This window comes from Pristiophorus japonicus, chromosome 18 (assembly GCF_044704955.1).
Source record: "Pristiophorus japonicus isolate sPriJap1 chromosome 18, sPriJap1.hap1, whole genome shotgun sequence".
Lineage (NCBI taxonomy): Eukaryota > Metazoa > Chordata > Chondrichthyes > Pristiophoridae > Pristiophorus > Pristiophorus japonicus.
Genome location: NC_091994.1, coordinates 47,019,450 through 47,047,010, shown reverse-complemented (window position 1 = coordinate 47,047,010; position 27,561 = coordinate 47,019,450). Strand labels below are relative to the sequence as shown.

Here is a 27,561-nt window from a genome sequence, read left to right as displayed (position 1 = left end):
GAAGGCATTTTACCATCTGAATGTACGTAAGAGAGAAGAATTGGGATTGGGGAGTCTATTTTATCATCTATTACTTCAGCATGCCTTCTACAGCTGGAATTTGTTGTGTCTGCATGCTGGATTGCCTTACTCTCCAATTTGATCACTCAACTTAATGTGAATTCAGAAGCTGGGGTGAGGAAAATAATCCTCGTTGTTGTGCGTGCTGCTTATGAAGGACGTTGCGGGGAGCTCACTTTACACTGTAAACTGTATAGGCGTCAGGTTTGGCTCAGTGGTTGCACTCTCGTCTCCGAGTCAGAAGGTTATAGGCGCAAGTTCCACTCCAGAGACCTGAGTGCATATTCTAGGCTGACACTTCAGTGCAGTACTAAGGGAGTGCTGCACTGTCCGAGGTGTCGCCTTTCGGATGAGACGTTAAACCGAGGCCTCGTCTGCCCTAGCGGATGAACTTAAAAGATCCCGAGGCACTATTCGAAGAAGAGCAGGAGAGTCCAGGCCAATATTTTTCCTCAACCAATATCACTAAAAAGAGATTACTTGGTCATTGCTGTTTGTGGGACCTTGCGATGTGCAATTTGGCTGCCATGCTTCCGATATTGTACACTTCAAAAATATTTTGTTTACTGTCGAGCACTTTGGCATGTCCCAAGATTGTGAATGGTGCTATATAAATGCAAGTTCTTTTCCCCATGGTTTTACATTTGCTGTAACTTTTTTTATACTGTACCCTTGTGGTTACTTTATATTGTACGTTTGTGGTTCTCATACTGTAGCCTTACTGTTGCACATCGCGTGCTTTGAGTTGAGCCAGAACCATTTTTGCTGGCGTCAAAATATTCCTTGTGCTTGTGGTTTGCTATTGGAGCTCAACTATATGAAATTAGATCTTTGTTTTAAATCTTGAGTCTCCACTATAAGCTCAAGATAGTAGCCTCTTGTAGTACTATATCCTGACTTGACTATTCCAATGCTCTCCTGGCCGGCCTGCCATCCTCCATCTTCCATAGCCATCAGCTCATCCAAACCTCTGATGTCCATCTCCTATCGCACACCAGGCCCGCTCACTCATCACCTCTGACCTTGGGCTGGGTCCCCTCACGTCTCCAATTTAAGATTCTCATCTGTGTTGAATTCCCTTCATGGCCTCACCCCTCTCTATCTCTCTAACCTCCTCCAGCCCTATATCCTGTCCCAGAACTCTTGTGCAACCCCTTCAGCTGTCGAAGTCCTTTTACCAGGAATTCCCTCCCTAAACCTCCACCCCTCTCTCCTCCTTTAGGACCCGCCACAAAACCCACCATTTTGAACAACCTTTTTGTTACCCCATCTAATATCTACATCGTTGGAATGGCATGCGTGTTTGTCCGATTACGCTTCTGTGAAGCATCTTGAGAACTTTATCTGTGGTTAAAAGCACCTTGTCAATGAAAGTAGTTGTGCTTGTTGTAAATCATTATTTTTAGACTTCATAGAATAGTACAGCACAGGAGGCCATTCGGCCCATCAAGTCTGCACCGGCTCTTTCAAAGAGCAATCCGGTTACTCCTACTCGCCCGCTCTTTCCCATATCCCTGCAATTTTTTCTCCTAGTATTTATCCAATTCCCTTTTGAAGGCTACTATTGAATCTGTATCCACTGTCCTATCAGGCTGTGAATTCCAACTCCGAACTACTCATTGCGTAAAAAAAGGTTTTTCTTCATGTCGCCTCTGGTTCTTTTGCCAGAGGGAGGCACGTTAAATCTGTGCCCCCCTCGTTATCGACCCGTCAGCCATTGGAAACCGTTTCTCTTTATTTACTCTATCTAAATCCTTCATGATTTTAAACACTATCAAATTCCCTCTTGGCCTTCCATAAAGAACAACTTGCCATAAGCCAATTTGAGCCATGTTTGAATTCTTGCCTTAGTTTCTGTCTTATTCAGTACTACAGGTATGATCAAAACTGTTAGGTATTTAACCCTTAGCAACCTGTATCACACCACCACCAGAGGGCCTACCTGTCGGAGTCCCAAGGGATCCCAGCGTCCCAAGGGAGCACTGTATATAAGCAGGCCACCCACGAGGTACCTGCACTCGAGTCTAATTAAAGGAGCTAAGGTCACACTTGCCCATTGCTTACAGTACTCAGTTTCATCCTTTATTTTGAGCATAATAAAAACTAAGCTCACTATTCCCAAGTGTGGCCTCAAAAAACCAATCGTTTTTGGGGTGTTGATTCAGCATTCCCTTTCCTTGGATAAAACAAATTAAAATGTGCGACAATTTCTATTAGTTTGTGAGAGCAGCACAAAAGTTTGGAAATGAACACTGCTGCAAAAGTAAAATATAACTATGTTGCTTTTTTTAAGTCACTTCTATTTGTGTCTACAGATTAGTTTTACTGTACTTCCATTTCTAGACAGGTTCAAAAATAACCAGGGTAAAACTGACTTCCTCAACCGTTTTAATTGACATAATTCAGTTTGCACAATTATTTTTGAAACAGCCGTTTGCATCACTAACAAGTTGAGGGTTAATCAGCTGAAGAAAGTATGGGCTTGTGGGTGGGCTTGTGCAACCCAACGATCACTCTGGTACCTTCACTGGGACAAAGGGCACCAGTGAAGTCTCTTGTCCTTTCTCCCCCACTCCTCTTCCCTCCCCTTCCCCACCCCCACCCTGCTTTTGGCCCCTATTTTCTTGAAGATTTTGAGGTATGGCTGGTCTCCATTCTTCATGTGTGAGCCCACATGGAGTGTTGGCAGGATATTTGACTATGGTGAGTATCGTAGCACATTCCGATCTTGCTCTCACGTCAGGTCCACATGCCTGCAACTATCAGCAGGATCTCCAATAGGAGGAGGGCGACTAGTTGATTTCTCTCACTCACCCAAAAAATTTAAGGGGCACTGAGGCAAACTGTAGGTGTCAGTCGTGGCTCAGTGGTAGCGATCTCGCCTGGGTCAGAAGGTTGTGGGTTTAAGTCCATTCCAGGACTTGGATGACAATTCAGTGTAGTACTGAGGGAATTCTTCATCGTCAGATATTGTGTTAAACCAAGGTCCCATTCCACCAGTCAGCTGGACGTAACAGATCCCCCAGCACCGTTCAGTAAGAACAGGGGAACTCTCCTGGTGTCCTGCCCAACAATTATCCCTCAAGCAACGTCATTAAAGCAGATTATTTGGTCACATATCTCATTGCTGTTTGTGGGACCTTGTGTGTAAATTGGCTGCAGTAGTTCCCGTCATTGTAACAGTGACCATACTTCAAAAAGTAGTTAATTTGCTGTGAAGCGCTTTGGGACATACTGACATCATAAAAGGTGCTATATAATACATTTATATACTCTCTCTCTCCCTTGCCTCCTTTTTGTCCTATATATGAATGTTTATTTTGTTAACATCCCCAGAGAAAGCAACGTTAAATCGAAAATATAGCTTGGTTAACCTTTTTTCAAGATTGTTGAGAGACATCTATTCTACGGAATTGTTCTGTACCTCTACCTCTAAATGTTAAGAGTGGAGATATCTATATATATTTTTTTGTTATGGCCACTCTCATTGCTCTATCTTATGTCTTAGAACTGCATTGCAAAGGTTGTTCGAAAGGCATTTTGAGTTCTGCTCTGATGACATTGGGTGAGGGTGGTATATTGTGGAAAACACCTCATTCACTGTCACTGGAGCAGAACAATCCATGGTGGGAGTTCCACCCAGAATGTGTGCACTTGAAATCTCAGTCAGCTCGAATGTACATGGGACTAATGAGATGTCTGTGTGGCAGTGATGAGTATTCACATAAGTTCCCTTTTATAACATGTAGGATTGATGTAATTCAGTAAAATATTTATATCTCAATATCAAAATGCCCACAAAGCTGATTTTAGCATGTCGACCCAAGGTTATGCTAAAGCCCTGCAGTGCACATGAATGCAATGTGATGTGTAATAGTTAGTGATTTCTCGTATTCTGACCAGATTAGTGTGATTTTGGTTTTATCATCATGATTTGAAGAGCAGTGATGCTGGAATTTTTTTTATCAACCAAAGTGAAAGATGATCACTGTTTCTAAACATTTAACTGCAATCCCATTGCCCCATGGACCACTACTACGTCATAGTAAGGACACTTAAAGGAAGAATGTAAGTCAGGGAAATGCTGTTTATGAAATGAGGTCCAGACGATCTGAATGGAATCCAAATTAAACTACAGGTAATTGGACGCTAATGAATCTACTTGTCTTAGTGCATAATTTCTTGAGGTCCATGTTTAAGGAAACCACCTTCTGATTACGACCTACTGCTCTCCCTCAGCTGATGATTCAGTATTCCTCCAGGTTGAACACCACTTGGAAGAAGCACTAGTAAGACTGAGAGTAGCAAGTGCACAGAATGTACTCTGGGGCGGGGGGACTTCAATATCCACCACCAAGACTGGCTTGGTAGCACCATTGCTGGCCGAGTCCTGAAGGTCATATCTGCCAGACTGGGCCTGCAGCAGGTGGTGAGAACACCAATACGAGGGGAAAAACCTACTTAACCTCGTACTCACCAATCTAACTGTCGTGGATGCATCAGTCCATGACAGCATTGGTAGCAGTGATCACCGCACAGTCATTGTGGACATGAAGTCCCGTCTTCACTCTGAAGACACCCTCCCACCGTATTATGTGGCACTACCACTGTGCTAAATGGGATAGATTCAGAATAGATATAGCAGCTCAAAAATGGACATCCATGAGGAGCTGTGGGCCATTAGCAGCAGCAGCAGAATTGTATTCCACCACAATCTGTAACCTCATGGCCTGGAATATCCCTCACTACCATTACCATCAAGCCAGGGGACCAATCCTGGTTCAATGAGGAGTGTAGAAGAGCATGTCAGGAGCAGCACCAGGCGTACCTAAAAATGAGGTACCAACCTGGGCAAGCTGCAGCACAGGACTACATGCATGCTATAAACAGAACTGAGCGATCCCACAATCAACGGATCAGATCAAAGCTCTACTGTCCTGCCACATCCAGCCGTGAATGGTGGTGGACAACTAAACAACTAACGGGAGGAGGAGGTTCCATGAATATCCCCATCCTCAATGATGGCGGAGCCCAGCATGCAAGTGCAAAAGACGAGGCTGAAGTGTTTGCAACGATCTTCAGCCAGAAGTGCCGAGTGGATGATCCACATCAGCCTCCTCCTGAGGTCCCCACCATCACAGAAGCCAGTCTTCAGCCAATTCGATTCACTCCATTTGATATCAAGAAGCGGCTGAGCACACTGGATACAGCAAAGGCTACGGGCCCTGACAACAATCCCGGCTGTCGTGCTGAAGACGTGCTCCAGAACTAGCCGTGCCTCGAACCAAGCTGTTTCAGAACAGCTGCAACACTGGCATCTACCCGACAATATGGAAAACTGCCCAGGTGTGTCCTGTCCACAAAAAGCAGGATAAATGCAATCCGGCCAATTACCGCTCCAATCAGTCTACTCAATCATCAAAAAAGGAATGCAAGGTGTCGTTGACGGTGCTATCAAGCGGCACTTACTCACCAATAACCTGCTCACCGATCCTCAGTTTGGGTTCTGCCAGGACCACTTGGCTCTAGACATCTTACAACCTTGGTCTAAACATGGACAAAAGAGCTGAAAACCAGAGGTGAGGTGAGAGTGTCGACCTTTGACATCAAGGCAGCATTTGACAGAGTGTGGCATCAAGTAAAATTGAAGTCAATGGGGAATGTGGCGGGGGGGGGAGACTCTAAACTGGCTGGAGTCATATCTAGCACGAAGGAAGATGGTTGTGGTCATTGGAGGTCAATCACCCCAGCCCCAGAACATCGCTGCAAGAGTTCCTCAGGGCAGTGTCCTAGGCCCAACCATCTACAGCTGTTTCATTAATGACCTTACCTCGATCATAAGGTCAGAATTGGGGATGTTCGCTGATGATTGCACAGCGTTTACTTCCATTTGTAACTCCTCAAAAAATGAAGCAGTTCATGCCCACATGCAGCAATACCTGCACAACATTCAGGCTTGGACTGATAAGTGGCAAATAGCATTCGTGTCACACCAGTGACAGCCAATGACCATCTCCAACCACCTCCCCATGATATTCAATGGCATTTCCATCGCCGAATCCCCCCCCCACCAACATTCTGGGGGTCACCATTGACCAGAAACTTAACTGGACCAGTCACATTCATTATCATCATCATAGGCGGCCCCTTGAACGAGGATGACTTGCTTCCCCACCAAAAGGGATGAGTTCGCAGATGTTTCAATGAAGGACCCGATGTTCCAGTCCTGAACTCCAGGGGTGGAAGATGCCTGTGCGTGGATTTTTTTTTATCGTGTGGTGACTGTTGCACATCAGCCACCACCTGGGCTTGACAGTGGCAAGGGTTAACCAGGATGACTGGAGACCTGCTCTGCTGCACAGACCTTGTGCACACACACATCGCAGTGTGGGCTGGCTCGTGCTGCCCCGGGCCCTCTGCTCTTCTGGGTCCCGTACCCCCATTTGCCGCTCCTCCGCCCCGGTCTCACGCCGCTCCTCTGCCCCGGTCTCTCGCCGCACCTAAATACTTTGGCAACGAGTGGGTCGGGCTGGGTATTCTGCGGCGAGTGTCTTGCCTCCTTTGGTCTAAAGCCTTTCCATTGTCTACAAGGCACAAGTCAGGAGAATGATGGAGTACTCTCCACTTGCCTGGATGATTGCAACTCCAACAACATTCAAGAAGCTTGACACCATACAGGACAAATCAGTCCGCTTGATTGGCATCCCGTCCACCACCTTCAACATTCACTCCCTCCACCATGGCTGCAGTATGTACCATCTCTACAAGATGCACTGCAGCAACTCGCCAAGGCTTCTTCGTAAGCCCAAACCTGTGACCTCTGCCATCTATAAGGACAAGGGCAGCAGGTGCATGGGAACACCATCACCTGCAACATTCCATGTTACTCACCCTCCTGACTTGGAAATATATCACCTTCATCGTCGCTGGGTCAAAATCCTGGAATTCCCTAACAGCACTGTGGGAGTACCTTTGCCACATGGACTACAGCGGTTCAAGAAGGCGGATCACCACCACCACCTCGAGAGCAATTAGGGATGGGCAATAAATGCTGGCCTTGCCAGAGACGACCACATTGTGGAACGAGTTTTTAAAAAAAAAACACCATTTTAAAAATTGAATTCTGCGGGGCCTTCCTCCAATGGTCTGGTAATGAAGGGAGCATCTGTTTTTTTTTTTGAAATTCGTAGCCAATCGTTCCAATTCTTTGTCAAATCACAAACGCCAGAGGTCACCTTGCACACGCCAAGGATCACTCTGCGCCAATGCTCTTAGCCAAAAGGCCTAGAGCCACTGCACCGTTCCTGGAAGTACTGCAATACCAGGTTCGTGCCATGGAGGTGGATGGGTCAGGTCCCCCACACACCTCCGTGGAGGTGGATGGGTCAAGCCACCCCACCCACCTCCTCATCTGTTGCACTAGCCATACGTACCAGAAGGCCCAGGTTTCTGCTCAGTTAGCTGCTGTCAGACAGGCTAGGAGTTGGAATGCCACAGTTGGGTTTTAGTGGGTAGTGTCAAATCAGCCAGAGTTCTTGCTTTTTATCTTTGACCAGTGGCCCTTGTTCAAAAGTGCATCTTTATCGATATCAGGTAAGGATGGTATTGTGTTTGGCTGTGATGCATTCTGCAGTTGAAAGTCTCCCAAGATTTGCTGTCCAGGAAAATATGAAGATCAGCCATTTGGGCGAAGTACCAGAGGGCTGCTGATGCATGTGGGGCCATTCCCCCTGTGAGAGACTTTAGGAGAAATGGGAGGAATACGATCCTAATCAGCCTGTGTACTCAGCTGCTGCTTCAGTGATGAATAACCTACCTTGTAGTTTATGCAATCTGACATTTTGGCAATCTGGCATAACCCTGTAACTGATAGCTTTGACATTTATACCTATTGTTCTTAATTGCAGGTGCAAACCACCTATTTATCTGCCTCGTCTTCTCTCATGAGATAACGCCAACCGTCTTCAAAAGAAGTACGGTAAGTGAAGTGCAACCTATTGTAGAACATAAAAAAAACATATGGTCATGGATAAATTGTAGAGCTCCTTGGAGATTTTGAGTTCCATCTGTGCACATGCTGTCTCTAAACCTGCTTGTGAGTTGTGTTCGGTTGAGTGTGGGAATTGAATGTTCATTTACATTTTATATTGTCTCGCCATGTTTTAACTTGTGTCGAACTGCTTATCTGTCAGGATGGACTGTGCCTGTTATGATGAATCATGCAAATTGTCCGATAAACACAAGTCCCTAAATTATACTGCTGATTGTTACTCTGAATTGTTAATGCATAGCCTCTTGCCAAGCCTGCCAAGCCCACCTAGCCGCCTACCTCCATCCCTTTCAATAGCACACCTGCCTGTTGCACTGCCCCTGCCAGTAAAATCAGGTGATATCATAACAACTAATCTGTTAACTAATTTGCCAACTCAAGACATGCAACTCCAGCTGCCAGAACTACTATAGAGCTGAGAGCCCGCTGCATTTTGTGCCTCTGTAACCTTGAATTTGAAGTCAAGAATGTGCAGTGTGTGGTGAACATAACATCAAATGGTTACTGAATGATGAAAAGAAAAATATTGGCAGCCTCAATTCCTGCTGGTGTCTCGTTATCTTGTCAGGCCCTACTACACACCATTTCCTCGTTCAAGAGCAAATGTTCTTTCGCCTGGTGAAGCCTCTCTCCGTCTGGTCTATAGCAGGTGTATGAGAGTCCAGGAAAGCAACAAAGATTGGTAACCTGCTGCTTGTCGACTTAACATGGTTGAAGTCTGGCAGACTGCTGGCTAGGTTTTAAAAAAAAATTGCCTTGGATTTGCCTCAGGAAATTTGTGAAAGGCATGTGCATTTAGAGGTGGTTTCATGCAACCTGCTCTTTTTTTTCTTCCTCCCAGGTTTGACCTCTAGCCAGATTGCGATCAGAAACTGTGAAATTGAGAATATCAAACCTCTTCTCTCTACCTTTTGAAGCTTCATTGTGTTTAAGCAGTTCTCAAGTTTAAGAACTACTTTAGCTTGGGATCCCAATACCTCCAACGTACATTGTGGGGAACTACTTTATATTGTCTCTGACACAGCTGCATGTAGCGACCATTACATACTGACGTGCCCTTGCTTCCAGGCTCTTCCTCAGGTGAAAATTCATAATTATGCCCACCTTTTGTGAAGTCAGATGTAAAGATATATCTGAGATGTGAATATTTTGTTAATTCTGTGGGATAGTCTTGTGTGTAACTGTGTGTTAGTTCTATTCCTGTATTACCATCTAGTGGTAGAATCCCAAACTATTCTTCACTTTGCACTACATTATTTAAGGGGAGCATTGATGTGGGAAAGAAGCAATATGCTTTTTGTCTTGAAGTGCCTTGTAATAAAGCACGTTTACTACTTCCTAAAAGGGGATGTTTATATTCGTGGAAGTCACAAAATAATTCTTGAGATGCACTATATTGAGTTTCCTGACTCGGAGATTCACTCCGGTTTGGTATCTACTAGATCCTTCTGTGTTGTGCATTTAAACATGATGTCAGAGTATATTTGCTGCTCTCTGACCTGTACAAGTGTAAATCACTCCCCTCTGAGAAGATACAGTAAACCATCTGTTTTTGTTCTTTTGCTTTTTAAAGTTTTTTGCTCATCAAGGTGAGCAGTATTCGTATCGGGAAACTGAACAGTTTCCAGTTTCTGTCATCCAGTCTTGGGATTAAGTTCTTCCAAGTCAAGAATTTGATGGGTTAGGTGCAGAGTAAGGTTCCTGTTACTTTATCCCAACAATATACTTCATCTATAACCTCCCAAAGGCACCCATGCTGCATCAGTATGGCAATTTTCACGAAGTAATATTGCAATTATATAAAGCGCTGGTCAGAGCTCATTTGGACTATTGTGTTCAGTTTTGGCTGATCAGTCTTAGAAGGTTTATAATTGCCTTAGAGAAAGTCCAGTGAATTTTTGCCAGGGTGATGCTTAGGATTGAGAAATTGAGTTGCGCTGAGAGACTGGGTGAATATTCTCTAGAGATAACGGGGTCAGGGGTAATGGAGCAGTTTTAAATAATGAAAAGAACCGTGGTGTAGATGGGGGAACAACATTTCTCTCGTGCAGGGGAGCCCAGAACCAGGGGACATACAACCTTAGAATTTGAGGTAAACAAGTTTTAAAAACTAAAGGCGCTGTCTTTCAGCAGAGACGATAAACTGAAGCCCCATCTCCCCCCTCAGGTGGATGTCAAAGATACCACTGCATTATTGAAAGAAAAGCATGGAAGTTCTTCTCATCTCCTAGACAGCATTTATCCCTCAACCAATAGATGACATGAAAGAAAGAAAACAAGAAAAATTTGCATTTATATGACGCCTTTCAGGACCACCGGACGTCCCATTTGGTCATTTATTTCATTGCTATTTCTGGGATCTTGCTGTGCACAAATGGCATTTCGTATTGCAACAGTGACTACACTTCGAAAGTATTTGATTGGCTATCAAGTGCATTGGGTCGTCCTGAAGTTATGAAAGGTGCTACATAAATGAAAGTTTGTCCTTTAAAACATGAAACTACAATCTGCAATATGGCTAAGAAAAATAATGGAGCTACCTAGATGAGGCTGAGGTACACTCATGTTTTTGTGTTCCTACTTTGTAAACCAGCTGTCCTGTGTCCTCTCTTTGAGATAGCCAATTTGTACTGAATAGGTGGCAGCTTTGTGCTGTCGGACCATTTTTCCTGGAACTCAGTTAATACTGCCCAAATTCATTCAAATAGGACTCCGTGAGGAGATCTTTGCTCCCTGACTCTGAGTCCATGGGTACTGAGGTCCCTTATCACACGTCAACTGCTGCACTGGCTGAGCTTGGCTCACTGAGAGCAAACTGGGAATTAAACCTGGGGACTTCCTAATCTATATGGCTTAGCGCCACACCACATGAGGAGCTCCATATTTCTCTTCAATTGCTTGACTGCAAAAGTTTGTCAATGCTTAGTTTGTGATGACTTAATACAGGATGTGATCCATAGATGTTTAGAAAATGGGAGCTGCAGCGAGACCTGGGTGACATGGTACATCAGTCATTGAAAGTTGGCATGCAGGTACAGCCAGCAGTGAAGAAGGCAAATGGTATGTTGGCCTTCATAGCTAGGGGATTTGAGTATAAGAGCAGGGAGGTCTTACTGCAGTTGTACAGGGTCTTGGTGAGGCCTCACCTGGAATATTGTGTTAGTTTTGGTCTCCTAATCTGAGGAAGGACGTTCTTGCTATTGAGGGAGTGCAGCGAAGCTTCACCAGACTAATTCCCAGGATGGCAGGACTGACATATGAGGAAAGACTGGAGTTTAGAAGAATGAGAGGGGATCTCATAGAAACGTATAAAATTCTAATGGGACTGGACAGGTTAGATGCAGGAAGAATGTTCCCGATGTTGGGGAAGTCCAGAACCAGGGGTCCCAGTCTAAGGATAAGGGGTGATGAGGACCGAGATGAGGCTGTGGAATTCTCTACCACAGAGTCGTTGATGCCAGTTCGTTAGATATATTCAAGAGGGAGTTAGATATAGCTCTTACGGCTAAAGGGATCAAGGGGTATGGAGAGAAATCAGGAAAGCGGTACTGAGGTGAATGATCAACTGTGAACTTATTGAATGGGTGGTGCAGGCTCGAAGGGCTGAATGGCCTACTCCTGCACCTATTTTCTATGTTTCTATGTCCTGCTTACTAATTAATATGGATGCCAATTGAGTAGTTTGGGAGCAAAATTTCTCTCTCGCAGGGGAACTCAGGACCAGGGGACATACAAATGTAGAATTTGACCTCAACTTGTTCAATATTCTAGTCATCATTGGGAAATGGTGTGTTTCATGTAGATAACTGAAAAGGATGTTTAATACTGGTAAGAATAAACATTTACTGTGCACAGGTACAGAGTAGAACATTACCAACTAGCCTTACCAGTTATCAGTGGGAGCTTCAGCTTTATCATACTCTGTTATTTATGTATAAAAGTATTGTCCATTACAGTTTTAATCCACGGTGGTTGGTTTAGTGGGAACTTTACATTAGGTTTTGCTGAGGAAAAGCATGTTTCCTGAAAAGGGACGGAAAGATACTTCCCCATTTTATAGATGACAGTATTGGCCTCCAGAGAATTTTGATTGACATATTTTAAAAATGCCAATTTAGGCCAGTCTGATGATGCCAATAAGTGATGTTAGTCAGCTCAGTGTCTCTGTTTTGCCCCTCAGATGATGACACGGTTTGTTACAATCCATGTACACCCCAGGGTGGCTTCACAATAGAAAATAGTGGGGCTGTGATATCTGACTGATCCAGAGCTGGGGGGGGAGGGGGCCCAGTGCATTTAGGGTTAGGGCCATATATCTGCCGACATCACAGTTTTGATGGGATGTGTAATAGTTCTGGAATCTTTGAGGCATTCTTGCAGTTCTGAAATTGGGAACATTGTAGGAAGAAGATTGCTATTTTACTGTACTTGGACTGAGCTCTAAACCACGATCCCTGTTACCTGTATCAGCAAGTAAGAGTTGTGAAACCTTGGGTCCATTTTTTTTTGTGTCCGTAAAGTGTCGAACTGTTTCTATGTTAGAAATGCTATATAAATGCAAGCTGTTGTCTTTATTGGTTGTCTGAAGATTTTTAAATGATTTACAGCCAAGGTAAAAATAAAGTACAGTATTCGCTCTGATTGTGTGTTCCTATCATGCAGAGTGATGTTTTACCGATTATAACTGGTTAGGCTGCTCAGATGGAACAAGCTTCTGTAATTGGTGTTCATTGACGATGATCGATGCTCTGATTTTGTGCTTGGCTAATGAGCTGTCTGCTATATTGAGGGGTAGTACGTGGCTACAGATGGTGGAAACTTTCAATTTTAAAATAACATTTCCATAAGCACTTTTCAATGTTGTGTTTAGAAACATCCAGAATCCCAGAAAAGTGTGTATAATATTGTGAATAGACTGAAGAGCGGAAACTGTTTTAATCATGGTGCAATAATGCTGCTGTATTCCCGAGCAGTTGGCTAGCATACACTTACAGTAGTCCATAGCTTCATAAAAATGAGTAAAGCTATCTTGCTCACCCCACTTTCTCTCCCTTGTCCTGATCTCAATGCCTGCAGTTCCAGCCATAAAGGAATCTAAAGCTTTGGTCAAAGAAATGTTCAAGACAGAAATAAAAGTTTGTCGCTTCCTGACCTTAAATCTGACCTCCGTGTCAGCTGTGGCTCGGTGAGTAGCACATTCATCTCTGAGTCACAAGGTTGTGTGTTCAAATCCAACTCCAGGGACTTGAGCACAAAAATCTAGGCTGACACTCCAGTGCAGTGCTGAGGGAGTGCTGTACAGTCTGAGGTGCTGTCTTAGATGAGACGTTAAACCGTGACCCTGTCTGCCCCCTCGGCTGAACCTAAAAGTTCCCATGGCACTATTTTGAAGAAGAGCAGGGGAGTTATCCCTGGTGTCCTGGCTAATATTTATCCCTCAATCAACATAACTTAAACAGATTATCTGGTCATTATCACATTGCTGTTTGTGGGAGATTGCTGTGTGCAAATTGGCTGCCGCATTTCCCACATTACAACAGTGATTACACTCCAAAAGCAATTCATTGGCTGTTCAACACTTTGAGATGTCCGGTGGTCATGAAAGATGATATAGAAATGTTAGTCTTCACTGTTTGGCACTTTCTTGGCAGCAGCATTAGATTGTTAAAATTGTTTATTTTCCATAATCAAACTTGTTTTTAGATAAGAGATGGACTAAAGAGTCTTGTTTTTGTCTCTGCAATGGTTTAATGTATTTTATTAACGTTGTAACAATGGTTATCTCGTGCAAAATTGGTGTGTCCTTGCTGTTAATGAGAATTCCCCCTGCTCGAGCATGTCTGTATTTGACATAAGTTTGTCTCAAAGATAATCTCGGTTTTACCTAAAACATAATATTGTAATCCTTTGTGCCTATGACATAAGCCATCTATCTCTCCTCGTCCTTCTTGACTTGTCTGCAGCGCTTGATACGGTTGACCATTCTATCCTTCTCCAATGCCTCTCCACTGTCGTCCAGCTTCGTGGGACTGCACTTGCTTGGTTCCATTCTTGTCTATCCAATCGTAGCCAGAGAATCCTCTGCAACAGCTTGTCTTCCTGTTACCACATAATCACCTCTGCTCTATCCTTGGCCCCCTCCTGTTTCTAATCTACATGTCGCCCCATGGCGACATCATCTGAAAGCACAGCATCAGTTTCCACTTGTACGCTGATGACACCTAGCTCTACCACTTCTTTTGTCCCCTCTACGGTCTCTAAATTGTCAGACAGCTTGTCCGACATCCAGTTCTGAATGAGCAGGAATCTTCTCCAATTGAATATTGGGAAGACCGGTCATTGTTTTCGGTCCCCGCCGCAAACTGCGTTCCCTATCCACTGACTCCAACCCTCTCCCTAGCATCTGTCTGAGGCTAAACCAGACTGTTCATAAGAGGTGTCATATGTGACCCTAAAATGAACTTCCGGTCATACATAACTAAAACCACCTATTTCCACCTCCGTAACATTGCCCGCCTCCGCCCCTGCCTTAGCTCATCTGTTGCTGAAGCCCTCTTCCATGCCTTTGTTACTTCAAGACTAGACTATTCCAACGTACTGATTGACCTCCCATTTCTACCATATGTAAACTAGAGGTGATCCAAAACTCGGCTGTCCGTGTCCTAACTCGCACCAAGTCCCGCTCACCCATCACCCCTGTGCTCGCTGACCTACATTGGCTTCCGGTTAAGCAATGCCTCGATTTCAAAATTCTCATCCTTATTTTCAAGTCCCTCCATGGCCTTGCCCCCCCTATCTCTGTAATCTCCTCCAACCTCTTAACCCACCCGCCTCTAAATGTCTACGCTCCTCTAATTCTGCCCTCTTGAACATCCTTGATTATAATCGCTCAACCAAGGGTGGCCGGCCTGCTGTTGCCTAAGCCCCAAGCTCTGGAACGCCCTGCCTAAATCTTTCAGCCACTCTACACCTCTTTCATCCTTCAAGACACTCGTTAAAACCTACCTTTTTGACCAAGCTTTTGGTCACCTACTGTAAGATTTCTAAATCTCTGGCATTTAAGTTCGACAGTGAGACGATTCTTTCTAAACAATTGGAACAGTTTATTAAAAACACACACATGCACATCAGCAGTCGTCAGTTACTTAGTTACAACAGATACAATGAGGTTATAATAACAAGCGATATACGTTACTTCCCTTTGACTGGCTGGTTTGAACACATGACTTGCTGTTTTGGCTGGTCTTCAACAGGAGGTCTTGTGCCATATGTCCAGCAGGGAGAAGAGAGGGAAAAGTCTTTGACTGAGTTCTTTATACTTCTCAAAGCCATTGTCCCTCAAAAAGCCTCCGGATTGGACCTTGGTTCCAGGGCAGTTCCTTATTGGCTCTCCTCACACATGTGGTTGTCTGGCCTGGCTCAGCCATTGATTAGTTTAATGGCTTTCCAATACACAAAAGCCATGCATTAACCTTGTGGGCTTTCATTTTGATTCAACACAAACAATCTTTCCGTATAATCTACACTTTTAACATTTACACACACAATTAATTTTAATCATTAATAAACACTTTTATTCTTCCAAACTCCCCACCTTGAGGGGGATGGCCTGACTTGGTCCCCACCTCGTAAGGTGTAAGCCACGTAGGGGATTTACTAGTCCATTAACATCTCCAGTGGAGACGCTCCCCTTCCCGTATCTTCATTGCACTGTCGCTTCTCCACCTTCCCTCGGCTTCAGTCGTGGCTGGTGTCGTCCTGACAATTGTGAGGATCTGTAACATGGTCTTTGGGAAACAAGATCAGTGCAGTATTTACTCTTTGGCAGTTTTTAACTGATTAATGTGAAACCACTTCTTGTACTTAACACACCTTTTCCCCGGTAACTGAATCAAATAGACTGCAGGGTTCAATCGGTCTATAATCTTATGCGGTCCCCACCACCCGGGCTCAAAGGCAGCTTCTTTTTTCCATAATTTGGAATCATTACTGAGTCTCCCACCTCATATTCAAAGGGACGTACTTTCTTGTCAAAGTACCTTTTAATTTGTCTTTTTGACTTCCCCAATTTGGTGGCCACAAATCGATTGATCTGATCGGTGTGATCTACCACTTGTTCCAGCCACTTGGAACTACATGTTTTCATTGTCAGGGGACTCATCCCTGCTAGTGTTAGCTGGCTTGGTGATCTCATGAGCCTTCCCGTCATGGTCTGATATGGGAGACCCCTGTTGTTCTATGAGGTGTAGACCTCATTGCCATTAAGCATATTGAATGCGGTGGTGCGCACAATTTTTTTAGCATTAACTTGAGGGTCCTGTTCCCCCTTTCGACCCCTCTGGACGACTGGGGGTGCTGAACAATATGTAATTTGTGTTTTATCCCCAACATTTCCTACAGGTGGGTAAAAATTTTACCGGTAAAGTGTGAACCTTGATCACTGTCCACTTGCACTGGTACTCCCCACTTACAAAACAATGTTTTGGCTGCTGTGATTGCGGTGTTGGAGTGGCAGGGGGATGCTTGGATCCATTTAGTGAATTGATCCACCACCACAAGGCATGCTGAAAATTGCTTTGCGCCTTTGGAAGTGGCCCAATGAAGTCTATCTGGAGGCGAGTCCATGTCCCTTGAGGTGGGGTGCGCTTTGAAGCAAGGCTCGGTTAGTGATTGTGTTGCAGGCACGGTCGGCATCGTACCACGTATTGGTTGAAGGTTACCAGGGCTAAATAGTGCCCTGCTGTGGGGTGGGAGTGAAAGAGGGAGAGCAGTTCCTGATCCATCTCTGATGGAACACATACCACAGGGCAGGTGTTTGGCTTTCTTTTGAACATCAGCAACTGCTCATCTGAGTCAGCGGCAGTGGCTAGTATGATATTGGGAGCCCAGGCTGTTAGTTGAGGAAGGGGTCTGCCTTCCTCGTGCCAGGCGCTTACAACAGCATATGACCATTATTGCTGCTGCAAGCAATTTAAATCTAGGTGATCTGTTGGAGAGGTCTTGTTAACAGCATTGCAGGGCTCAGCAACTATATCCTCTATCTCCCCATCAATTGCAGCGCCCTCGGCTGCTCTGGAATTTCCCTCACTATGTAGACCCCCTTTCTGTGGGCTGCTACCTTTCCTATAAAGCAGGGCTGGGATCACTGTTTAAGGTATGACAGAGCAGGCGTGACCAGGGCCTTACCATCTATTGTACAGTAGTCATTTTTGTGGTATAGGGGCAAGGAGAGCATGGTGTTTATAGCATAGACACTATCAGACCAAGTATTCAAGGGTCTTTCTGAGGTTTCCTTTACAGCAGTTAGAAGAGCAGCGATTTCTGCATATTGTGAAGACCGTCTGTTACATCTTCGCTGGATGGTTCTTTCTGGCAATACCACAGCGTATCCGGTGTGAGGGGATCTTTCAATGTGATATGAGGACCCATCGATGTAGACATCTGGGGCACCTTGTATGGGCGTTTTCTGCACAGGATGGGTCTCAAAGTTAATCAGGGGTAACGGACATTCGTGCGGGACCCCCTCATAGCTCAGAAATTGTGGCAACAATGTGGTGGGTTTGGAAATGGTATCAATGTCTCTTTCCATAAATTCCAATGTCCATTTGCTGAGGCGCTGCGAGGAAACTAGCGAATCTCCAGGTTTCATCAGTAGTTTCAGAGGTATGTGTCCGCTGTGCAGGATTGTAGCCTGTCACCCAGTAATAAAGGTAAAGTGATGGACCAGAAGACGGCCAGTTGGTGGTGCCCGCATGCGGTATGTCTTTTCTGCCCCCTACAGGATTCGAGACGCATATGCAATGGGCTGTAGTCGATCAGCTCGCATTTGGCTCAGAACTGCAGTGAGGCTTTGTTTCCTCTGTGGCGCCGACCTCCAAATGGAAGGGCTGCATGGGATCAGGAGGGATCAGACATGCGGCCTGTATCACTGCAGTTTTTAATTTAGCCACGGACTGGGTGTGGGCATCAGTCCATGCCGGGCGTATGTCATCACCCTGCAGTTTTATTAAATCATACAGGGGCTTTGCACACTCTGGGATAAAGTTCCTTTGGTACCCCACCAAATCCAAGAATGACCGTAGGGCTGTTTTTGAAGTGGGTAATGGCAGTCGCTATATTATCTCCACCTTGTGAGAATCGGGGGATGATCCCTCTGGAGAAATGGACACTCCTAGAAAGGTGACCCGTTCTTTTACTAATTGAACCTTGCGGGGATTCACTTTTAGTCCCGCCTGAGCCAACAATGTCAAAAGTTCGTGCAAAAGGGACAGATGCTCCTCCATACTGTCGGTTGCCAGCAGTAGATCGCCTACGTACTGCAGCAAGTAGGTATGATGGGAAAAGTCTTTTAAAATTGCAGCCATTCTTTTGTGGAATATCGTGGCGGCATTGTGGAACCCCTGAGGCAAGCATGTCCAGGTGTACCTCTGGTCCTCAAATGTAAAGGCAAATTTGTACTGGTCTTCCCCTTTAACAGGGATACTCCAGAATCCATGGTGATGTCGAGAGTCTAGAAGTACTTGGAACCAGCAGGAATTTGAGATAATATGGTAAGAGTTTCTCTTACTACCGGTGAGCAGGCTGGTGTTACAGAATTTAACTTTCTGTCATCAATAGTCAGTCGCCAGCTGCTTTCAGGCTTTTTAACTGGCCATGTGGGTGAATTGGTTGTGAAAGTGCCTGTCCTAAGAACACCCTACTTGACTAGAGATTTTATGGTGTCTCGGATGTAAGGGTGACTCTCCCTTGGGATGGGGTACTGTTTACTGAATGAGCGAGGGCGTCCCTCAATAGATTCTTCACCTGCCATTTTTCCACAATCATGCTTGCATGTGGCAAACACCGCTTGGTGTTTCTGAATTAGTTTTGCCACAGCTTCATTTTCACTCCCTGGAGCGTCATGCTCAGATGGCTTTTTAATAGCAAAAGCTGAGTGAGCGCCTGAAATTTCTATCACTCCTGCCTTATCTCAATCCCATCCAAACACAGTCCTGATTATAATCTATCACCGCGCCATACTGATCCAACACATCAGTTCCTAAAATTCCCCTTCCGTCGGTGGTCATTAGCATAGCTGCTGGGACCTTACAGTGAGGCCTCCCAACTGAAGTTCAGTGGCCTTCCCTGTATATGCGGTGGTTGTATCACCGTTAAACCCTTTAAGGGTCATATAACCCTTGCCCACCGCCGCATGGCATTCAGGGTATGGGATGTGGATGATGGTAATGGCTGAGCCAGTATCAATGAGCATAATCTGCCGTCTGCCCCCTTTTAAGTCAACAAGAACTACTGGTCTCCCGCTACCATCACGTCGGAACCCCACTTCCGACCAATCTTTGGGGGCCGAACCCTGTCATAGGGTCGATCCTGGAATGGGTGTCTCCAATGAGTGTGCATTGTCGATTGCGTGCACCGGTAAATGATTTTGCATCCTCCCCGTGGCAATTTGGGTTTGTATAAGGGTTATCAATTGATCCAATCTTTGATCTGTCCCAGAGGGCTTGGATTCGTCCCTCGGGGGGAGGTATCTATGCGTTGCAACATGGTTCGGTGCTGACCTAGGTCTGCTGCAGTCTTTTGCTAAGTGGCCTATCTTCTTACAATTAAAGCACTGTCCCTTAAAGGGGTAGTTTCGAGATCCCGCCACCATTGACACTGGTTTATTTGCAGTGGGTGATGACTTCCCCTTTAACTGATGTTTTACCATCTCCCAGGCTCTTTGAGCGCTGGTCTTTATATGTGTCCACTGATTGGTGGGCCTCATGACTATTCCCAGGGTGGTTTTAACTAATAGGTGGTGTTGGGTCAGGAACATCGATTTAAATTGTTCCTGATTCTTTCCTACTGTAGTATTTGCTGGTGTCTGGTTCTGCGTACTTTGATAAATATCATACAGGCGATTACTGAAGGCTCTAGGGGTCTCTTCTGGGCGCTGCTTGGTCTGATTAAGCAGAGCCACTAAGTTCAAGTTTAGGGTCCCGGTCATGAGGGCATCAGCCACTGTGCCAAGCTGGAGGACTGCATCTGGCAGATTATCTTTTAGGGAAGTGGAACAGGTCAAGAAGAGGACTCGTGTTAAGTCTCTTTCTCTCCTAACTCTGGGTGACCCCTCCTGAAATTTGCCCACCTCCTATTAACTTTCAGTGGGTCGCCCCCATCATTAATGGGCCCCAATTTGTGGCTACACATTGTAGTGTCAGCACCAGATATGGGCCGTGAGTCGATATGGTTACTGGTGATGTGGCCATGCGCATTATGTCGTGAAGAAGTGGTTACTACTGCTACGGTTGGCCCTCGTGTCTCCGTGGTATCCCATTCTACACCACTCCCCTGGGGATTATACTGACTTCTTTCCTGTTCTCAATCTGTCTCTCCCTTATCCTCTTCTGCTGTCTCTGTTATGGCTCCCCGTGTTACTGCGGATACCAGGGCCTGCTGCTCCCCTAACTTACTTTTTAGCCTCGCTATTTTTAGTTGGCACTGGGAGTGATCTTCCTCCCTATGTGGCTTCTTAATTACTTCCCTTAATGCCCCCCCACTAGCATCTTCTATCTCTTGCTGGAGCCTCAAGTTTTCCAATTCATATTTTTTAACTCTAATTTGGTTTCATTTGCTTCAACAGCGGCTGCTGTGGCATTTAAGTTTGAGAGGTTTTGTTGTTGTCGCAATGAAGCTTCTTGTTCGGCCCTCTTTCTAATTGCTTAATACTGTGGTTTAATTGACCAATTTTTTGTCTTAAATGCTGTATTTCTCCCTCTTTTAACTGCCTCACAAGTTGGAGGCCTTCTTCCTTTTGTTGTTTTATACCTTCAATTTCTCTCTTTTAGTTGTATCTCTTTTACTTGAAATTCTTTCAAATCTTGTATCACTTTGGCTTCCTGTCTCATTAATTCCTTATCTCTCCGGGCACAATAAAATGCGCTGAAAGCCATGAGACTGTTTGCCCGTTTTGGCCTTAGCTCTCCCTTATCTACTCTCTCCTGGGTGAGTTTCACCATCTCCCCAAATGGCGCAGGTTGACCCTCGTGAAGGTGCCGTGCCTGTTCCTTTAAATCTTGTATCGGGGACTTTTTGACAACTTCTCCTGATAAACTAGCTCAACATTTCTTTTTATTGTTGGCTTCCTGTCCCAGACCGATCCCTTCATCCTGTGTCTTTTTTGAATATAACTACTGGTGGGTCTCCACTTAAACAGTTACAACCCACCCCACTTAAACAGTTACAACTATCGAGACGACTGCTCCCCTAAGATGCAACTCCCGATCCGTTTAATCGTTTCAATTATAATTCGCAACACAGATTAGAATCGCAACTCCCGAGATTTCCAATTGTTCAAAAGAATCATCAAAAAGCTGTCTCGCCAGTTGCCCGCATTCTCCACCAATTGTAAGATTTCTAAATCTCTGGCATTTAAGTCCGACGAGTGAGATGATTCTTTCTAAACAATTGGAACAGTTTATTAAAAGCGCACACACATGCACATCAGCAGTCGTCAGTTACTTAGTTACAACAGATACAATGAGGTTATAGTAACAAGCGATATATGTTACTTCCCTTTTAGCTGGCTGGTTTGAACACACGGCTTGCTTTTTTGGCTGGTCTTCAACAGGAGGTCTTGTGCTGTGTGTCCAGCAGGGAGAAGAGAGAGAAAGGTCTTTGACTGAGTTCTTTATACTATCAAAGCCATTGTCCCTCAAAAAGCCTCCGGATTGGACCTTGGTTCTAGGGCAGTTCCTTATTGGCTCTCCTCACACATGTGGCTGGCTAGCCTGGCTCAGCCATTGATTAGTTGAATAGCTTTCCAATACACCAAACCCATGCAGCAATCCTGTGGGCTTTCATTTTGTTTCAACAGAAACAGATCTTTCTGTATAATCTACACTTAACATTTATACATGCACAGAATTAATTTTAATTATTAATAAACACTTTTATTCTTACACTACGCTAATTTCTACTGAAGCGGCTTGGTGTAAATTTTTTAAAATTTCATAATACTGTGAAGCGCCTTGGGATGTTTTACTACGTTAAAGGCACTATTTAAATACTACTTGTAATAAGGTCAATCTTTTTGTTCAATGTTCTGGATACCACGGATATAATTGTAGCACTGTGGGGTTCAAACTTGATTGGTTGAAGGACCCCTTTTCAAATGGATTAGTAATCATGGACCCCCTATCTAAATTATAATATAAACTTCTTGCACACTTACATTTCTGAAGGTAAAGTTCATCAGTGTCCTGTGAAAGGACTTGCATGAAATGTTGCCAGGGCTTGCCGATATAGTGAACATTGATGTGATTGGTGATGTGAAAACTGTCGTCTTCCCTTCGGCTGAAAGGTAACTCTACATGTTTAGCAACGTGCCTGTTGAATACTTCGCTGCATGGCTCTTCCTGGAGTGGGATTAGGCTCCTGTTAGTACACTGGAACTGTTTCAGGTGTAACCCTCCAGATCCCGCCGACTCACTGCACAGTTGCTGAGTCTTTCAGGGTTTTTTCCCTCGACCTCTGCTGTTTACTGGCCTGTCTGTGTTGGAATATCGCTGAGACGCTGCCTGGTGCGCAGCATTTCTGCCATCGGGACAGCGCCTTTAGTCTGGGTCCATTCACTGGCCCGGCTGTCGTACTCAGTGAATGAAGCATAGAAAGGTGAAAACTACTGCTGCATTGCTATTGATGTTTTGATAGTGTGGAAAAAGGTGATATGAGTTTTATTTTGGAGGCATCAAGAAAAAATGGAGCATGATCTATTCAGTTCTTCGCTTAGACTTGTAGTCAATCCAATGTAGAGCATTTTTGGATTGCAAACAAAATCAGGGAACCTGTCTAGGTCAGTGAGGGTGGCAGTGCTGGGTGAGCGAGTCTTGTCAGAAAGGACACAGGCAGCTCAGTTTTGGCCATTAGTGTTTTATGGAGGATGGGAGACCAGCAAAGAGGACATTGGAGTAATTGAATCTCGGGGAGACCAGCTTGGATCAGCTTTTTAAAAAGAGTGGAAGGGGAAGGAGAGGGTGGAAGCAGGCAATCTCACAGAGGTGGAAGTAAATGAGGGTGATGGCTGGGATGTGAGCTTTGAATTTCTGCTCTGGATTGAACAGTGCCAATTTTCCACATAATCTGGTTCAGTCTGAGCAGGTGGCTGGGGAGGGTGATGGAGTCAGTGCAGAGACAGCAGCATAAATGGTGGGGTCAGAAATTGATGGCTTTGGTCTTTATGATGATGATCAGCTGTCAGAAATTTTGACTCCTCCATTATTTGATGCCAGCCAAGCTGTCTGACAACACAGAGAACTCTGCAGGTCGAGAGAAGTGAAGGGGAAGTAAAGTTGGGTGGCATCAGCACATGCATGCCGGGAAACCATGCACTGTTGAACTTAATGGCTGAGTACAATTTACAGCTTACGTTCACTTGAACTAAAATACTGAACAGTGCAGTTGTAAGTTTTGCTTGCTCAAACTTGGATTGTGCTTGGGGAGAGCACGAGGATGAAGTATTGCTGCTCCAAGTCTATCACTGGTGCAGAGAAATTTGAATTAAGAGCATCACACAAGAAATGATTTGGTACAAGATTAAACCATATTGGCATAAGCATTGTTTTTTTTCCAACAGTGTATTGGTATCTATGTGCTAAATAAGTCTCATAACTGCACTACCTGATTACCCTCCTATACTGTTGAAGGTCAAGCTATTAGTTTGAAAATATAAGAATCTTAATTCTGTGTGCAAATGTATTGACCTGAAACTTCCTTTTTTTTGAAGTTCCCAGTAACCATTCAACCTGCCACTAAACCTGCCATTTTTTTTTGCATAAAGCCTTTCCACGACCGAATGCACCCTCCAGCCATCAACAGATTGATCTGACATCATTAAAGGACACAGTATTGCTAATCTTAACTATTACTGTGGAAATTGAAACCATCTGATTTGGTGCCAGGTTTCCCCGTTACAGGACAGTGGGCAATTTATCAGCACTTTTACCCTGTGCCATTTGCAAAAGCCACACAGTACTCCCCACTGTCGATTCAACTCCTAAATATAAAAAGAGGGCACTTTTCCCTAGATCTTGTGATCGTCCATCACGTTAGCTGCCTTCTCTTCCAATCAGCTAAATATGCTGTGTATTTGTGTCATGGGTGCAATGTTTACATGCACTCACCCATGTTGTGTACTTGATTGACTTGGGTTGTTGTCAGGTTAACACAATATTCAGACATTCTGTGCATGTACTGATAAATGGATCTCTGCTTTTTACATTGACCTCTTAAGAGCACACAGGAAAGTGGTGCCAGTATAAATCGAGTATAGTGGTGGATGGGAGTTGTTACAGCCTCTGGCCTGAAACCTGATTGTAGAGATAAAATGGCTGACATCACAGAAGTACTTCGAGCATTGGTTCTGTATTGTGCTGTGTGTCCCAGTGCTCTAGAATCTACCCGTTTTCACTGTCAACAGCAACACAAACAGCTGCACACGTGCAGTTGTTCTTCCAATTTATTATCTGGGCTCCGCGTTGTTTTACTAGGATTTAAATTTTTATAATGTAACTGCTCTAGGGTTGAAGCTCCATTTGTGTAGTTTAAGGACACTTTACTCCATGGTGGTTGGAAGTCAAACACAGCCAGAAAAAGTACAAGGTGAATTTTTTGCTTCAATCTTGTAGGTTCAACAGATTCTGAAATCTTGAATCTACAACATTTTGTCAGTGTTGCAGGGTTTGCACAAACTCCACTGGGCACTCAAAAAAAAAATTGCTGCTGAATTTTTAAACTGCACACCTGCATTCCACTAATAGTGGAGTCATGCTGCCCCTCGTTTTGCGTTGCTGCAAAGTGATTTCTGCTTTCTGACCTAAAAAATGACTATAATTGACTCTGAAATGCAGCAGAGCGAGACCCCTTGGGGGAGGGGAGGCCATCTCTCTCCACTTCGGCTGGTCTCCAGTGTAGTATCAAACCTGATATAAAAAGTACTCATGGGGCCCACTGGACCTACTCGGCACTTCATAAACAGTCTCAAAATGTAAAGAAATATATTAGCCAGGGAGCAGTGCTGTGGGTGTGCTTGTAAACATGCCTTGGCAGTTACTGCACGTGGCACTCTGCACCTATTGGCCTCAGCTGCAAAGTACAGCCTCTGATGTACAGAATCTCCAACTGCCTGATTGCGATTTCCAGCGAATATATTTTACTGTTGCTTTTCACAAATTGTTGTTCTGTACGACTTATCAATTGAGCCAGTAATGTGGGAGCAATTATCCCGTTATTTCCAACATAGATTAGTGACGGTGGGGAAATTAAAATCGGATTCTAAAACCTGCTGCCCTGTGTTAATATGTAAACGGTAACGAGTGATGTTAACTTTTAATTTGATCAGCGTTCTGCTTTTACATTCAGCTGCATTTATGCTGTACTCCGAGGGGTGCTAGCCGTGCTGGTTCCTGATCATACTCACTTGGCAGCAACCCCAACGTAAATGTGGTAGAGACACTAAATGCAACCACTGATTTAAAAAAAACACATTGGGACACCTGTGTGACTGTGCATGTGCACAGGTATTCAAAAACCTCATCTGTGACGGGTTCGGTCCGTAGACCTTCACTACTGGCAGTAATATAAAAACCGCATTTCTGCCAATATGGGCAGGCTGAGACAGGACAAAGTGGCAGCTGGCAGCAGTGGCCATTTGCATTTCATCCAGTGGTTAACATAGAAACATAGAAAATAGGTGCAGGAGTAGGCCATTCGGCCCTTCGAGCCTGCACCGCCATTCAATAAGATCATGGCTGATCATTCCCTCAGTACCCCTTTCCTGCTTCCTCTCCATACCCCTTGATCCCCTTAGCCGTAAGGGCCATATCGAACTCCCTCTTAAATATATCCAATGAACTGGCATCAACAACTCTCTGCGGCAGGGAATTCCACAGGTTAACAACTCTGAGTGAAGAAGTTTCTCCTCATCTCAGTCCGAAATGGCCTACCCATTATCCTAAGACTATGTCCTCTGGTTCTGGACTTCCCCAACATTGGGAACATTCTTCCCGCATCTAACCTGTCCAGTCCCGTCAGAATGTGGTTATACGTTTCTATGCGATCCCCTCTCATCCTTCTAAAATCCAGTGTATAAAGGCCAAGTTGATCCAGTCTCTCCTCATGACAGTCCAGCCATCCCTGGAATTAGTCTGGTGAACCTTCGCTGCACTCCCTCAATAGCAAGAACGTCCTTCCTCAGATTAGGAGACCAAAACTGAACACAATATTCCAGGTGAGGCCTCATAAAGGTCTTGTACAACTGCAGTAAGACCTCCCTGCTCCGATACTCAAATCCCTTAGCTATGAAAGCTAACATACCATTTGCCGCCTTCACCGCCTGCTGTACCTGCATGTCAATCTTCAATGACTGATGAACCATGACACCCAGGTCTCGTTGCACCTCCCCTTTTCCTAATCTGCCACCATTCAGATAATATTCTGCCTTTGTGTTTTTGCCCCCAAAATGGATAACCTCACATTTATCCACATTATACTGCATCTGCCATGCATTTGCCCACTCACATAACCTGTCCAAGTCACCCTGCAACCTCTGAGCGTCCCCCTCACAGCTCACACCACCACCCAGTTTAGTGTCATCTGCAAACTTGGAGATATTGCACTCAATTCCTTCATCCAAATCGTTAATGTATATTGTAAATAGCTGGGGTCCCAGCACTGAACCCTGCGGCACTCCGCTAGTCACTGCCTGCCATTCTGAAAAGGACCCGTTTATCCCGACTCTCTGCTTCCTGTCTGCCAACCTCTTCCAAGTTCTCTATCTATGTCAGTACATTACTCCCAATACCATGCGCTTTGACTTTGCACACCAATCTCTTGTGTGGGACCTTGTCAAAAGCCTTTTGAAAGTCCAAATACACCACACCCACTGGTTCTCCCATGTCCACTCTACTAGTTACATCCTCAAAAAATTCCGGAAGATTTGTCAAGCATGATTTCCCTTTCATAAATCCATGCTGACTTGGACTGATCCTGTCACTGCTTTCCAAATGCGCTGCTATTTCATCCTTAATGATTGAGTCCAACATTTTCCCCACTACTGATGTCAGGCTAACCGGTCTATAATTACCCTTTTTTTCTCTCCCTCCCTTTTATAAAAAAAAAAATGGTGTTACATTAGCTACCCTCCAGTCCATAGGAACTGATCCAGAGTCGATAGACTGCTGGAAAATGATCACCAATGCATCCACTATTTCTAGGGCCACTTCCTTAATTACTCTGGGATGCAGACTATCAGGCCCCGGGGATTTATCGACCTTCAATCCCTTCGTGAAGACACAACCAGAGTATTTGTTCAATTGGTCTGCCATTTCTTTGTTCCCCATCATAAATTCACTTGAATCCGACTGCAAGGGACCTACATTTGTCTTCGCTAATCTTTTTCTCTTCACATTGTTAGC

General features: G+C 44.7%; 1 protein-coding gene across 4 annotated transcripts in view; it reads left to right on the top strand.

Annotated features, from left to right (window-relative positions):
• Window positions 1-27,561, top strand: part of kdm4b (lysine (K)-specific demethylase 4B) — a 555,684-nt gene that overhangs the window by 73,800 nt on the left and 454,323 nt on the right. For 2 of the 4 annotated variants that reach the window (XM_070859943.1, XM_070859946.1), the window contains exon 2: window positions 7,968-8,038. The exons of 1 other annotated variant lie outside the window; for it this stretch is intronic. The gene's annotated coding sequence lies outside the window, so the exon portion shown is untranslated. Of the gene's footprint in view, window positions 1-7,967; window positions 8,039-8,951; window positions 9,191-27,561 lie in introns of all 4 variants that reach the window. One more of the 4 variants, XM_070859944.1, reaches the window with a different exon arrangement.